Raw genomic sequence first — 9366 nt, forward strand, 5'->3', positions numbered from 1 at the left:
CAAGAAATTCTTTTGCTCTGCATTTGGAAAGAAGCAGTATGAGGTACTTATATCACAAGAGGGGTTTAAATACTTTCCAGTCCATTAGCTGTCAAGGAGGATGTTAAATAGCATCTACAGTAGAACCTTGGGGTTACAAACAACATGGTTACTAATTGATCAATCAAGCACACACCTAATTCAGAACAAGAAGTACGCAATCAGGCAGCAGCAAATCAAAAAAGAAAAAGAAAAAAAGAAAATAGGCAAATACTATTAAAAAAGAGAAAATTTAAAAAAATATTTGACAAAATTAGGAAACAATGGAAAAGCTGGTAAGGAATTAGTTAAAATTCCAGGAATATAATTAATGCCACACAACAACAGGGTGTGTGGAAAAAAAGTCTGTACAAATAAATTGTATTTCATCCTATAATAAGAGTACATGTTTCATTGATCAAGGGAACCACATACATGCAATAGACTTTGATTTCTCTGACACATTTGCTTCAGTAGGGAAAATATTCCGATTAAAAATATGAAGACTCTACAATATCAGTGGAGCACATGTCAAATGCACAAAAATCTGGCTAACTAACAGATCTCAGAAAGCAGTTGTCAATGGGTCATTGTTAGTGAATGGGGCTATATCTAGTGGGGTTCTGCAGGGATCACTTTTAAGCCTGGTACTATTCAGTATTTTCATCAAAGATTTGGAAGCAAATAGAAAAATCACTGCAGATAAAATTTACGGATGACACAAGATTGGCAGAGGAGGCCAGCAAGGCACATTGGTTGTTTTGGAGCATTTGGTGAGCTAGGACCATACAAGCAAACAGAATGTTTTAAAAGCAGCAAAGAATCCTGTGGCACCTTATAGACTAACAGACGTTTTGGAGCATGAGCTTTCGTGGGTGAATACCCACTTCCTCAGATGCATGTAATGGAAATATCCAGGGGCAGGTATATATATGTGTGCTAATCTTGTGTCATCCGTAAATTTTATCTGCAGTGATTTTTCTATTTGCTTCCAAATCTTTGATGAAAATACTGAACAGTACCAGGCTTAGAAGTGATCCCTGCAGAACCCCACTAGATATAGCCCCATTCACTAACAATGACCCATTGACAACTGCTTTCTGAGATCTGTTAGTTAGCCAGATTTTTGTGCATTTGACATGTGCTCCACTGATATTGTAGAGTCTTCATATTTTTAATCGGAATATTTTCCCTACTGAAGCAAATGTGTCAGAGAAATCAAAGTCTATTGCATGTATGTGGTTCCCTTGATCAATGAAACATGTACTCTTATTAAAGGATGAAATACAATTTATTTGTACAGACTTTTTTTCCACACACCCTGTTGTTGTGTGGCATTAATTATATTCCTGGAATTTTAACTAATTCCTTACCAGCTTTTCCATTGTTTCCTAATTTTGTCAAATATTTTTTTAAATTTTCTCTTTTTTTAATAGTATTTGCCTATTTTCCCTTTTTTTCTTTTTCTTTTTTGATTTGCTGCTGCCTGATTGCTTACTTCTTGTTCTGAATTAGGTGTGTGTTTGATTGATCAATTAGTAACCCTGTTGTTTGTAACCCTAAGGTTCTACTAGCACACATATATATACCTGCCCCTGGATATTTCCATTACATGCATCTGAGGAAGTGGGTATTCACCCACGAAAGCTCATGCTCCAAAACGTCTGTTAGTCTATAAGGTGCCACAGGATTCTTTGCTGCTTTTACAGATCCAGACTAACACAGCTACCCTCTGATACGTGACAAAATGTTTTAAAACAGTCAAATTCAAAGATAAAAATTCAAAGATATCAGAAAAGGAAATGCAGGCCAGACCCACAGACGAGGACAATATACTATGGAATGAAGGGAACCTGAAAAGGATTTAGGGGTCTCTGTGGACAACCAACTCATCTTCAGGTCCAAGCGTGCCACTGTGGCCAAAGGGACTGAGGTGATCCTTGGATGCATAAACAGGGGAGTGCAGAGTTGGATCAGGGGAATGATTTCACCTCTGCATATGACACTGGTGAAATCGACTGCATCCACTTCAGGGGTCCACATTTCAAAAAGGATCTTGAAAAATTGGAGAGGGTGCAAAAAAGAACCACAACAATTATTTCAGTCTGGAGAAAATGCCAGATAGGGAGAGAGATGTAAAGAGCTTCATCTATTTATCTTATGCAAGAGACGATCAAGCGGAGACCTTCACGGGGAGAAAACTCTGGACACTAAAGGGGTCTGTAATCTAGCGGAGAAAGGCAGAGCAGGGCCAAATGGCTGGAAGCGGAATCCAGACAAATTCCAGATAGAAATAAGGAACCAATGTTTAGCACTGATGGTGATTAAACTTTTGAATAAACTGCAAAGGGACGTGGTGGAATCTCCAGTTCCTCATGTCTGCAGATCCAGACTGGATGTGTTTCTGGAAGATCTGCATCAGGGCTTTTCTACATTAAAGTTTAGACACGTCTTATACAGAAAGCAGGCATTCTCCTGTCATCGTAGGTAATCCACCTCTCCGAGATGGTAACTAGGTCAATGAATAATTCTTCAGTAGACCTCATGCTGCACACACCGAGGATAGGTTTATATAGCTACATATCTCCTGGGTGTCAGTGTTTTTTTGCTATTGCAAAAGAAGCAAATGCAATTTTTTGGTTGCATTAGCAGAGGCAGAGCATGCGAGTCATGGGAGGTGATAAGATCGCTCTACTCAGCGCTGCTTAGGCCTCAGCTGGAGTACTGTGTCCAGTTTGGATCTCCAATGTATATAAAGGATGTAGAGAAACTGGAAAGGATCCAGAGCTGAGAGACAAAGAACCAAGGGATGGAATACATGCCATACGAGCAAAGGCTGAAGGAACTGGGTATGTTTAGCTTGGAAAGGAGGAAATTGAGTGGGGAGATGACAGCAGTCTTCAGATACTTGAATGGCTGCTATAAAAAGATGGAGAAAAGTTGTTTGGACTCACTGCAGTGGGCAGGAGAAGAGACGATGGGTTCAATCTACAGCATGGCAGATTTAGGTTACATCTCAGATAAACTGCCAAACTTTAAGAAAAGGAAGACAATGGAGCAGACACCTCGGGAGATTGTGGAAGCTGCTTTGGTGGAGGTTTTCAAAAGGAGACTAACTAGCCATCTCTATGGGGCGGTTTGGACACAACAAACCCTGCATCTTGGCAGGGGGTTAGACTAGATGACCCCTGTGATCCCTTCTCAAAATGTGGCTTTATGATTCCTTGATATAAAATCCTGGTGTAGATCAGGCCTTAGTCAAACAGAAGATATGGATCTCAGTTCACAGGTAACTAGGTAAAATTTAATGGCCTGTGTTATACAGGGGGTCAGGCTGGATGATCAAATGGTCCCTTCTGGCCTTATGCTCTATGAATCTATAGATAACCAAAGTAGATTTGGCATTTATATTCACTGCGTTTCATAACACATGAGAATGGAAACAGTCTATTACATTGAAAGTCTGTACATATAACTCTAATAAAAGAAAACTGTTTACATAATACATATTTGGCCTATGGAACTCCTTGCCACGGACTCTGTTAGAGCAAAGAGCTTAGCTGAATGGGATTCACAAATGGGTTGGCCCTTGTAGGTGGTGCTGGTGGCACCACAGTTAGTTAAGGCTATCTGACACCTTCCATTAGGAGACCTCATTTTCAGTTGCTTATAAGTTTGCCAAACATTAACCATTTGGACTGAAATTTCCCATGTTGGGTGTCTGCTTCCGAACAAATTGTATTTTGAAAGTTTCAGGCATAACAGTTCAGCCGAATTCTCGAGTAAATCTAGGGGAGAAGATATCTTGCACATGTTGAAAAATGCTTATATTATTCTAGTGAGGATCTCTACCATCTCCATGCTTTCTAGCAGATTAAGGTCAGATAACAGTCCCCACCCCGCATCCCCCTGTTAACAGCCAGAGCCCTGAAATGCAAGAGGAGGAGGTGACAGTGTCTGTGCATTAACACACAGCTGGCTCCCAAGGTTTTTACTCAGTTCTTACTCTAAGGGGAATTTTGATTCATTGAGGCCTAAGTAAACTTCCAGCCACAGCCTCCGAATTTTGCCTTGTATTATCCATCTGCTGACACCTTTCGTCTTTAAGCATTCACTGTGCCACAGAAATGCAGCCACTGGGGGCTGGATGCCATCAGCCGGGGAGGCACAGCAAAGAGGGACATTTTGGCCCATGCTACTGGAGCAAACTCATCCCCTCTGGCAAGGACCTTGGGATGTTTCATGACTGTACAGAGCGGAAAGGACCACAAACCTTTTCTATATCCCATCACACCCACACTTCACTGGGTTTGACAAACAGCAAGAGATGGTACCTGTGAATTCTTAGACGGAAGTGCCTTCCCTGGGAATCCTCCTCAGGTAGCCGTGCCCCACACCTCTCTCACCCAGCATCTGCAGCAACATCCCACACCAAGAGCTGACACAGGGATGTGGATCATTTATAATATAGCTCTGTGCAATCCTAGTGGGGTTGGCTCAGCCTCTAGGAGAGAAGCGGTATCTGGATGCAAACAGGCTGGAGACCAGAAACACTCTAGCCAGTGTCGATCTTTCTGTGTTTGCGCTTTTGTGCTATTTATCCAGCTTTAAGAGTAAACAGTAATTAAGGGACCTCCCCAAAGGGAGATGAGAACTCTTGGACTCTCTGTCGAGTTAAAGATCAATTAGCTGCTCTGTGCTTTTATGCATATTTGAAAATTACAGTTGATTAGTAAGGAAACTATGGATAATGTCCAGGTCCCCATAGGATCTGATACCCTGTAAATGCCCAGGATGGATGGGTAGATAGTAGGCAGACAGATCAGGGGACAGATGACTTACAGGAGACAAGAACACTTTCTGCAGGCACACTGGGCTGTTGCTAAGGGATCAAAGATCAGTCATTCTCAGCAGTAACTATAATCATACCATGTAGCACCTTTTTTTTTTTTTGAAGGATTTTCAAAATACCTATGAAAGGAAATCCAAAATGAGCATATCCCCATTATGCAGATAGGTAAACTGAGGCATGGGTAGAGGTGACTTGGGCAAAGTCGCACAGAGAAGTACAGACAGAACCCAGAAGTTCTGACTTCCCCACTACAACCATCATAAGCACACTGTCTCCATCAGGAACTGAGTGCATGACAAGAAGGTAATGAACTCATGCTCTCTCAGGGCCTATTCACTGGGTGGGTGTGATGGACTCACCCAGGATACAAACTGGAACTCAGATACTGCCAAGTTGTTTGACATACCAATCTGGGCCCCCTCTCAGACTGTGAGGCTGTGCCACGCTGCAATCCTCTCCAGGTCTTGCACTTACACAGCTATACACAGACAGGGACACACCCAGCTGCAGTTATGTGAAAGCTTTCACTAGCCACTCATGAACTAACAATAGAGAGGCTCCAGCCAATTCCCCACAGCTCCCCAGCCTAGGACCCCAGAGCTGTGCTGTCTTGCCCTTGACAGAAGCCTGACCAGTGTAAGTTTATTACCCCTCCCTTAGTGTGGAGAGGACAATGTACCAGCCCCTGTTCCTGAGCAGATTTCCCTTTTGTGTTTCAAACAACACACTGTTTTAGGTATATAGATTTAAAGTGATTATAAGTAACAGGGAACAGATCAAAATTGGTAACCTAAAAAATAAACAAAATCACAATCTAAGTTCTATAGACTAGAAAAGATTTGGATAAAGGAATGTCTCCCCCTGATGATACATACAGTTCACCAGCCTTCCATACACAGGCTAGAAATCCCGTCAGCGGGGATTTCAGCCCCATTTCAGTCTTTGTTCCTAAGGTGTTTCCAGGGGTTGCATTGTGGAGGGAGTGAGGCCAAGTGATGATGACTCTTCCCCAGTTATAGCTTCTGCCATATGAAGGGAAATTCATTTTTTCTGAGCAAAAGGCCCCAGCACAATTACTGGAAACCTTCAGGCACAAGATGGAGTCCAGTGTCACATGAACTGGTCACATGACCTTACCTGCTTTCATGAGTCATAGCAGGAGCCATTACCCATATCCTGGCTACGATGTTCACAGGAAAGTCCATCAGGTGGGGATGAGTTTCTTCTAAGGCCTATTGTGTTTCTTAATGGGCTAGTACCTTGGATGGTTCATCCACAATGTGCTGGCCACACTGGATATAAACTACCTTGTGGGTGCTACCCAGGAGCAAACACATTTGAAATATTGGTACATAAGCAATATTCATAACTTTAGGTAACAAAAATAATGCATACATACAACTAGGGTAATCACTTTCAGCACATCATAACTTTTCCATTGATACCTTGCATGACATACTTTATATAAAACACCACATAACCACATAAGCCTGGTAAATATGTAAAAGCAGCAAAGAATCTGTGGCACCTTATAGACTAACAGGCATTTTGCAGCATGAGCTTCTGTAGGTGAATACTAACTTCGTCAGATGCATGACATGTATCTGACGAAGTGGGTATTCACCCACGAAAGCTCATGCTCCAAAACGTCTGTTAGTCTATAAGATGTCACAGGATTCTTTGCTGCTTTTACAGATCCAGACTAACACGGCTACCCCTCTGATACCTGGTAAATGTAGGGATTCCAGGGCATTGCTTTGGGGCACAGAGAGTCACTCCTTGCCCCTTAGTTTACTGCAGGAGTGGTAATCACTGATTAATGCAGAGGCAGAGTGCCCAAAGCCCTCTGTAGGTTTTGAACATACAACTCCCAAGTACTGCAAACAGTGTAGTGTTATCTACAGTGTACTGTGCAACATTGTTAACAATTGTTCTTTTCCAGCTGGTGATAACTCAATAGACATGTTCATCAATGCTATGAGGTGGTATGCCTCAGTTTCCCCTTCCACACAGCAGACCAGGTTTATTATGGTTTCCCTGATGAGACTCAGACTCAGACTCAGACTCTAGGACTGGAAGGGACCTCGAGAGGTCATCGAGTCCAGTCCCCTGCCCTCATGGCAGGACCAAATACTGTCTAAACCATCCCTGATAGACATTTATCTAACCTACTCTTAAATATCTCCAGAGATGGAGATTCCACAACTTCCCTAGGCAATCTATTCCAGTGTTTAACTACCCTGACAGTTAGGAACTTTTTCCTAATGTCCAACCTAAATCTCCCTTGCTGCAGTTTAAGCCCATTGCTTCTTGTTCTATCATTGGAGGCTAAGGTGAACAAGTTTTCTCCCTCCTCCTGATGACACCCTTTTAGATACCTGAAAACTGCTATCATGTCCCCTCTCAGTCTTCTCTTTTCCAAACTAAACAAACCCAATTCCTTCAGCCTTCCTTCATAGGTCATGTTCTCAAGACCTTTAATCATTCTTGTTGCTCTTCTCTGGACCCTCTCCTGTTTCTCCACATCTTTCTTGAAATGCGGTGCCCAGAACTGGACACAATACTCCAGTTGAGGCCTAACCAGTGCAGAGTAAAGCGGAAGAATGACTTCTCGTGTCTTGTTTACAACACACCTGTTAATGCATCCCAGAATCACGTTTGCTTTTTTTGCAACAGTATCACACTGTTGACTCATATTAAGCTTGTGGTCCACTATGACCCCTAGATCTCTTTCTGCCATACTCCTTCCTAGACAGTCTCCTCCCACTTTGTATGTGTGAAACTGATTGTTCCTTCCTAAGTGGAGCACTTTGCATTTATCTTTATTGAACTTCATCCTGTTTACCTCAGACCATTTCTCCAACTTGTCCAGATCATTTTGAATTTTGACCCTGTCCTCCAAAGCAGTTGCAATCCCTCCCAGTTTGGTATCATCCGCAAACTTAATAAGCGTACTTCCTATGCCAACATCTAAATCGTTGATGAAGATATTGAACAGAACCGGTCCCAAAAAAGAACCCTGCGGAACCCCACTTGTTATACCTTTCCAGCAGGATTGGGAGTCATTAACAACTACTCTCTGAGTACGGTTATCCAGCCAGTTATGCACCCACCTTATAGTAGCCCCATCTAAATTGTACTTTCCTAGCTTATCTATAAGAATATCATGTGAGACTGTATCAAATGCCTTACTGAAGTCTAGATATATCACATCCACCGCTTCTCCCTTATCCACAAGGCTCGTTATCCTATCAAAGAATGTTATCAGATTAGTTTGACACGATTTGTTCTTTACAAATCCATGCTGGCTATTCCCTATCACCTTACCACCTTCCAAGTGTTTGCAGATGATTTCTTTGATTACCTGCTCCATTATCTTCCCTGGCACAGAAGTTAAACTAACTGGTCTGTAGTTTCCTGGGTTGTTTTTATTTCCCTTTTTATAGATGGGCACTATATTTGCCCCCTTCCAGTCTTCTGGAATCTCCCCCGTCTCCCATGATTTCCCAAAGATAATAGCTAGAGGTTCAGATACCTCTTCTATTAACTCCTTGAGTATTCTAGGATGCATTTCATCAGGCCCTGGTGACTTGCAGGCATCTAACTTTTCTAAGTGATTTTTTACTTGCTCTTTCTTTATTTTCTCTTCTAAACCTACCCTTTTCCCATAAGCATTCACTATACTAGACATTCCTTCAGACTTCTCAGTGAAGACCGAAACAAAGAAGTCATTAAGCATTTCTGCCATTTCCAAGTCTCCCGTTACTGTTACCCCCTCCTCATTGAGCAGTGGGCCTACCCTGTCCTTAGTCTTCGTCTTGCTTCTAATGTATTGATAAAAAGTCTTCTTGTTTCCCTTTATTCCCATAGCTAGTTTGAGTTCATTTTGTGCCTTTGCTTTTCTAATCTTGCCTCTGCATTCCTGTGTTATTTGCCTATATTCATCCTTCGTGATCTGACCTAGTTTCCATTTTTTATATGACGCCTTTTTATTTTGTAGGTCACGCAAGATCTCAAGGGTAAGCCAAGGTGGTCTTTTGCCACATTTTCTATCTTTCCTAACCATCGGAATAACTTGCTTTTGGGCCCTTAATAGTGTCCCTTTGAAAAACTGCCAACTTTCGTCAGTTGTTTTTCCCCTCAGTCTTAATTCCCATGGGACCTTGCCTATCAGCTCTCTGAGCTTACCAAAATCCGCCTTCCTGAAATCCATTGTCTCTATTCTGCTGTACTCCCTTCTACCCTTCCTTAGAATTGCAAATTCTATGATTTCATGATCACTTTCACCCAAGCTTCCTTCTACTTTCAAATTCTCAACAAGTTCCTCCCTATTTGTTAAAATCAAGTCTAGAACAGCTTCCCCCCTAGTAGCTTTTTCAACTTTCTGAAATAAAAAGTTGTCTGCAATGCAGTCCAGGAACTTATTGGATAGTCTGTGCCCCGCGGTGTTATTGTCCCAACATATATCTGGATAGTTGAAGTCCCCCATCACCACC

The sequence above is a fragment of the Gopherus flavomarginatus genome, chromosome 1 (genome assembly GCF_025201925.1).
Source record: "Gopherus flavomarginatus isolate rGopFla2 chromosome 1, rGopFla2.mat.asm, whole genome shotgun sequence".
Classification (NCBI taxonomy): Eukaryota; Metazoa; Chordata; order Testudines; family Testudinidae; genus Gopherus; species Gopherus flavomarginatus.